The sequence below is a fragment of the Mirounga leonina genome, unplaced genomic scaffold (assembly GCF_011800145.1).
Source record: "Mirounga leonina isolate KUSES-001 unplaced genomic scaffold, KU_Mleo_1.0 Mir_168, whole genome shotgun sequence".
Classification (NCBI taxonomy): domain Eukaryota; kingdom Metazoa; phylum Chordata; class Mammalia; order Carnivora; family Phocidae; genus Mirounga; species Mirounga leonina.
Window position 1 is genome coordinate 32,873,362 of NW_023270426.1, and position 7,479 is coordinate 32,880,840.

The window sequence follows — 7,479 nt, forward strand, 5'->3', positions numbered from 1 at the left end:
ACAATAAACTGAAAGGTGAAAGCAACCCGTGTCCATTTATGGAGGAATGGACTAAAAAAAAAAATGTGTTATGTACACACAATGAAATATTTGGCCTTAAAAAAAAAAAATCCTGACATATACTACAGTTTGGATGAATCTTGAGGAAATTATGCTAAATGAAATAAGCCAGTCACAAACAAACTAATACTATATGATTCCACTGATAATGAGATACCTAAGAGTCCTCAAATTCTTAGTGACAGAATGTAGAAGGGTGGTTGCCACAGCTGGGGGTGAGGGAAAAATAAACAGTTACTGTTTAATGGATACAGAGTTCCGGTTTATCAGGATGAAAGAGTTCTGGCAAAGGAAGGTGGTGATAGTAACACAACAATACTTAATGCCATTGAATTTTACACATAAAAGTGGTTAAGATGGTAAATTTTATATTAAATGTATTTTATCACAATTTAAAGCAAACTCAATAAATAGAGAACAACCCAATTTTTTAAATTGGACAAAATGTTTGAACACACATTCCCCAAAGAAGATATACAGATGGAAAATAAACATATGAAAAGATGCTCAACATTGTTAGTCATTGGGGAAATGCAAATTAAAACCACAATGAGAGATCACTACATACCTATTAGATGACAAAAATTTAAAATACTGACCATTCTAAGTTTTGGCAAGGATATGGAAAATTTGGAATATTCATATAATGCTGACGGGAATGTAAATGGTACAACTGCTTCGGAAAACAGTTGAGTAATTTCTAAAGAAGTGAAATATCCATTTACCATATATGATCCAGCCTTTCGATTTCTAAGTATTTACACGAGAGAAATGAAAGCATATGTCCAGACTTGTAAAAAAATATTTATAGCAATTTTATTTGTAACAGCTAAAACCCTGGAAACCACTCAAATGTCCATCAACAAGTAAATGTATAAACAAACTGTGGTGTATCCATGTGATGGACTATTACCTCCCTCCTTTTATTATTCCTTTTTATTAACAAAAGGAACATGGAGAGATCTCAAAATAATTATGCCAAGTGAAAGAAGCCAGACAAAACAATAGTACATACTGTATGATTTCATTTACATACCATTCTAGAAATTACAAACTAGTCTGTAATGACAGAAAGCAGACTGGTGGTTGCCTGGGCATGGAAAGAAAGAATGAAGAGGAACAGGAGAGGAAGGAATTAATTACAAAGGGGCATGAGCAAACATTTGGGGATGTTGAATATATTCCTTATCTTGGTGGGGGTGGTTTCATGGGTGTATGCATAGGTCAAAACTTATCAAATTGTATGCTTTAAATATATATAGTTTATTGTATGTCAATTTTACTTCCATAAAGCTGTTAACAAAATAAATAAAGAAGTTTTATAAGCTCAGACTTGATCTGCCTCAGTGAATTCCATCTGTTGGTGGAGGCAGAGATTGAGGAGCATAACAACTTGGAATTTTCACTTTGGGAAATGACCAAGGAAGACAACCTGTGATGAGGAAAAAAATATTGCTGAGCCACATGGAAAGTTTTGGAGGGGTCAAAAAGTGTTCATTTTCTCTACATTTAATCAACATGGCAGGCCTCAGAGTCAAAAGATATTGGAGCCAGGATGGATCTTAGAGAAAGAAAATGCAGTTAAGTTTTTGTATTTTTCAGATGAGGAAGTGAATCCAAGAGAAATAAAGGGCCTTGCGTAAAGTCACATAGCTTGCCGAGGTAAGCATAAAATACGAGTCCTCTGTACCCTACCTTAATGTTGTTTTTTTTTTCTATACCTAGATATCCTAAACCCTTGGGTAATTGCTAATCTAGGTCAGTCTAAGAAAATATGGGAAAAGGTAACACCTATGAGACTCCAAGATAATACCTATGAGAATCTTTCATGGCCATGTGGACAGCTAAGAGGTAGAAGGGACAGCACTACCTCTACCTTCATATCTTCGGTCCCCAAACCATCTTAGACAGACACCACTCCTTGTAGGCCAGTAATGCCCTTCTGGCTACCCTCAGAGTCTAGGCAACTTGAAACTATTACTTCTGAGGTGAATTCCTTACAGGCAGAGTCAGCTATGCAATAATGCTTGTCTTCAAAACACAAATTTGGTGCAATGTGATTCATATATTAGGAAACAATAGGAGTACGGTGCACATTTACCTTTGCTGTGTGAGGTGAGCTCTTACAAGTGAGAAACTGGACGGAAGCAGAACACTGCACTCAGCAGAACTGAGTGGCCTGGGATACCCGAAGTGCACATGCAACGCACACCCCTCAAATATCTACCACCTATCTCAGTTCACTGCAGGTGTTACGTCGTGCCCATCCACATGTGCTGTTACAGTCTTTCCTCTGGGTTTAGATAACCTAACTTCTTACCACTTTGTAGTGAATCACAAGCTGCAACCTGTTCAACACCTAGGTCCTCAGATTTGAAGTCTTCTTAAGGCAAAGTGCCATGTTTATTGTGTTATTTGTAAATTTCCTTTTTTTTTTTTTCAACTTGAAATCAGTCACTGTTTATTAACTGACCAGATTATAGTCGTGGGAGACACCTTACCTCAACCTTCTAAGGAGACTACTGACCTGGTCTTCCCTGCTATCACCATCTCCACCTTCTACAAAATCTGCGACCTTTGTCTTCCTTCTGCCTCAAGGAGAAGACAACTGGAAGGGCCATGGGAAGTTGTTTCCCTCTCTGAAGCATTTTCCAACAGTTGAGATTTCATGAATAAGATCCTCCATGCATTGGCGACTGGGTGGCTCAGGCATTAAGCGTCTGCCTTCCACGGGGGTCAGGATCCTGGGGTCCTGGGATCGAGCCCCGCATCGGGCTCCCTGCTCCACGGGGAGCCTGCTTCTCCCTCCCCCACTCTCCCTGCTTGTGTTCCCTCTCTCGCTGTGTCTCTCTCTGTCAAATAAATAAATAAAATCTTTAAAAAAAAAAAAAAGATCTTCCATGCAGATGATGCCCTATTTACCAAGCATTGGAGCAATCAAAGTGTTATTTGTCGGGACGATTGACTTTTTTGTCGATTTTGCTATGACCACGCAGGTAGATCAATTCATTTACTGACTTCAGACTTCGGTACCCCGTGCTGTAAACGGCTCCACCATCCTCAACATGTTAACAGAAGACTTGCTGAGCTTCACAGAGGTGCCACGGAAGAGCTGACACAGGTGACGAAGTGTCAACACCTTTTGGATCTTGGGCTCACACCACTGATACCTCTGACCCTGAAAACAAATGCCCATTTGAGTTCTACAGTTACACAGAAGTTGCTCACTTTTCAGAGGGCCTGGGTGGCTTAGTCGGTTAAGTGTCTGCCTTGGGTTCAGGTCATGATCTGGGGCGCCCTGCTCAGCGGGGAGTCTGCTTCTCCCTCTCCCTCTGTTCCTCCCCCTGCTCATGCTCTCTCTCTCTCTCTTTTTAAACATTTTATTTATTTATTTGAGAGAGAGCGCGTGAGACAGAAAGCACGAGCAGGGGGAGGGGCAGAGGGAGAAGCAGACTCCCGGCTGAGCAGTGGGACTTATCCCAGGACCCTGAGATCATGACCTGAGTCGAAGGTAGACACTTAACCAACTGAGCCAGCCAGGCGCCCCATAAATAAAATCTTAAAAAAAAAAAAAAAAAAAGAAGTTGCTCACTTTTCTTGCCAACCTCACAATTCAAATCTTACTTCTGTACATCCTCCAATTTTTGCTATTATGGTGCTTAGCTTTTTCATAGATAAGCTTCCTCCTTGCCTTTTGAGGCATCTTTTGGGCAAATTTCTCAGGTGCTTGATCTTCAGCTCTGCAATATTCCTTTTCTTCATCTTAATGGTTTCTGGCACAGCAGGAACCTTCTTTTTCTCCTCTTCTATATCCTTTTTTTCTGGCTGCTTATGAATTTCTTAACCATTTAACATGTATAAAACGGTGCTAGCATTTTTATTAGGTTCCTGTACCTTTTTCTGTACTGTGTCACTGATCAAGTTTTGGAGTGTTGTCTCTCTGATCCCATCTTCTCCCATAAGCCCTGTGGTTTTTCTTGCACTGTTGTGCATAGCATGGTGATTTTTATGAGTGTATATGTCACATTACAGCTGAACTTTATCAGAAGTGTGGGGTAGACCCTTGAAATACTAACCTTGGGTCCAATAGCTATACCCATGAACATGCATGCACGCATGCACACCACACACACACACGCAGTTTTGTTTAAATACTACTGGACAGGGGCGCCTGGGTGGCTCAGTTGTTAAGTGTCTGCCTTCGGCTCAGGTCATGATCCCAGGATCCTGCGATCAAGCCCCACACTGGACTCCCTGCGTGGTGGGAAGCCTGCTTCTCCCTCTCCCACTCCCCCTGCTTGTGTTCCCTCTCTCGCTGTATCTCTGTCAAATAAATAAATAAAATCTTTAAAAAAAAAATACTACTGGACAGGTGTCCTGTCATATAAGTTTGTTTCAGAGCAGACAGGGAAGTCTCCTTTTCAGAGCCAGCCCACACAATGATTGTTATTTACAGCATACCAGTCCTTTGTTCCTTCTGAGCAGTGACAGATCTGGGACGCAATGAGGACGATTAGCACTGGTCAACCAGCAAAGACAAGTATTAAGTCAGCTTACTTATAATGGATCGGGCTTAACAGTGACCCACCCTCTTGGCATCTTAGGTGCCAGTAACAATATAAGTCAAAGCATGTTCCATCATGGCCTGCATCATAATCACATGCGGAACTGAACAGAATGTAGATTCCTGGGCTCCACTCCTGACCTGCCAAATCAGAGCCTCTAAGATCAGGATCAAGGAATTAGCATGTTTGCAGGCACTCAGTCATCCTCGGGCACCCTGAGCTTTGAGAACCACTGGACTAGAATGTCTACGTGAATTGCAGCAAGATACACGACGCAGAGCCAGGTTCCTGGGGGCTTGATACATAGCTTAACTACTTTTTACCTAAAACAACTGGTTCTCACTGTTTTATAGATCATTATTATCCAATTACAACGGCTTTTGTCCAATTTTAGACCAATATTGTTGAGGCTTTGTCATGGGTGCCACATGCCGACCTGTTGTGAGGGAGAGGAGGTTGATAAAAAGAAGGAAAGGCGCGACAGAATACTTCAACATATTCGAGAGTGTCGTTTGTAGCTGGTTCATTATGTTCATATCCCATCTAGCTGTCAAAAAATTTCTAGAACTATTTTTTTTAGAACTTTGAATTAAATTCTCTGATGTATTCTGAAACAAAGGCAGGACATCTATAGCTTTCTAATGAATAATTTCTATAATCTATAATCTAGCCACTGATTAACTGGTATGAAGATCTGCACTTGTGTACAAGATGGGCTGGGAACAAAACAGCAGTTAAAAGTTGCAGAGATAGGGCACCTGGGTGGCTCAGTCGGTTAAGCGACTGCCTTCGGCTCAGGTCATGATCCTGGAGTCCCGGGATCGAGTCCCACATCGGGCTCCCCGCTCAGCAGGGAGTCTGCTTCTCCCTCTGACCCTCCTCCCTCTCGTGCTCTCTGTCTCTCATTCTCTCTCTCTCAAATAAATAAATAAAATCTTAAAAAAGCTGCAGGGATATTATGAGTACTTTAAAGGAATATAATTATTTTTCTGCAGAAGGTAACCATTATTGTGATGCAACACATACAGTAATGTCTCATAATCACCAACAAGTATTAATGTGATGTTTAACATCCTCCACCTTGGAAGATGATTCAAGTCACAGGCAAAATAAGGGAAGATCTTAACTGAAAGGAGATCTTAACCCTGTTAAAGAGATCTCTTAAAGAGAACTTAACTCTCGGGGCACCTGGGTGGCTCAGTCGTTAAGCGTCTGCCTTCGGCTCAGGTCATGATCCCAGGTTCCTGGGATCAAACCCCATATCGGGCTCCCTGCTCAGCAGGAAGCCTGCTTCTCCCTCTCCCACTCCCCCTGCTAGTGTTCCCTCTCTTGCTGTCTCTCTCTCTGTCAAATAAATAAAATATTTAAAAAAAAAAAAAAGAGAACTTAACTCTCTCCTTAGCACACCCAAATACATATTACAAAATAACTCTAATACTTCCTAGGCTGGGAGGAAAAAAGCAAGTTCCTCTTCTAGTGTGCGCAAAAGAACATTGTAACTAAGATGTGTTTTTGAAGGAAACAATGAAGAAAATGGACATAAAGGTACAGAATTAAAATGGATTTGCTTTGTCTCTTGAAATTATTGAAACCAGAACTACCAAGACGGAATTTATTATGCATGGTTCATAAAATGGCACCATGTATCAGAAAATCAATGTGAGAATTAGCTAAGTGCTATAAACCTCCATTACCAGAAGTTATGCTGACAATTCATCTTGCCCACCTTTTCTAAACATAATTTGGCTTTACCTGTTCAAAAATTCTCACTTTCTAATAGCATGACAAAGTGTCAAGTTGGTGAAGTATTTAGGAGTAAAATATCATGATAACTACAACTTAATTTCCAAGATTATAAATATATATAATGTCCAGAGAAAGAAAAAGCAAATATAGCAAAATATTAACTATACTGAATCTAAGAAGGAGCTATATGGGTGTTTATTGAAGAATTCCTTCAACTTTTCTGATGTTTGAAAATTTTCATAATATAAATTTGAAGGAAAAAAAGAAATACACAATTTAGCCACTTAATGAAAATATTTAGTCACTCCAGAAACCTCGGTAATCATACCCAAGCCTGTGAGTACAATTTAGTATGTAATTCTGATTTTATGACTTAGCGTGGCACTCCTCAAAAATGATGGCTGAAGAAGAAGGAAGTGTAACCCGAAACTGCCCTGCCCACTGCAATTCTTTTGATGCTGAGTATATTCGCCTCCAGAAGTATGACCAGTATATTAAATGTTACAATGGTTTTCTACCTTTAGGCCCATTCTCAAAGATTTTCCCTCTTCGTATGATTGACTAGCAACTGAATTCTCATAATGTGAAGATCAAAATGAGAAGCTCTGCAGAGAACAGGTTTTACGTTAAGTCTTCAAATCAATAAGGTTGTAAAATAGCAAAATGTTTCTAAATAGACTTGAGTCCATGAATAACATTTTGTTCATCAAAATAAATGACAAAGTGGATATATTCATGGAGTGAAATCATGGAATTGGAATTTTCTCCTGTAAGGGTCACAGATGTTTAAATGTTGTATATGTTTATATTTTTGATATGTATATTTCTGTTTCAGGAACTTGAAGAACCTAGTCCATCTCAGATTCTCTCTTCCTCTCTCCCTGTCATCATCCTTCTTCTCCAATCCCCACTGCATCTGTCTCAGCCTTTCATCCTTGAAAGGTGGCTCTGGGCAAAGGACCACATCTCATCTGCAGAATGAGGAGAAGGGCTAAAGCACCTCCCAGTCCTCCTGGCTCCCACAGCAGTGTAGCTGCATTTTCTTTTGCCAGCAAATTGTCTTGTTTACTCTCCTCACCCCCTGGGAACCCACCAGCCTCAGGATCTC

General features: G+C 40.4%; 1 pseudogene; it reads right to left on the minus strand.

Moving 5' to 3' along the window:
• Positions 1-1,943: 1,943 nt before the first annotated feature.
• On the minus strand, positions 1,944-3,837 carry LOC118016475 (annotated as a pseudogene).
• Between the last annotated feature and the right edge of the window lie 3,642 nt (positions 3,838-7,479).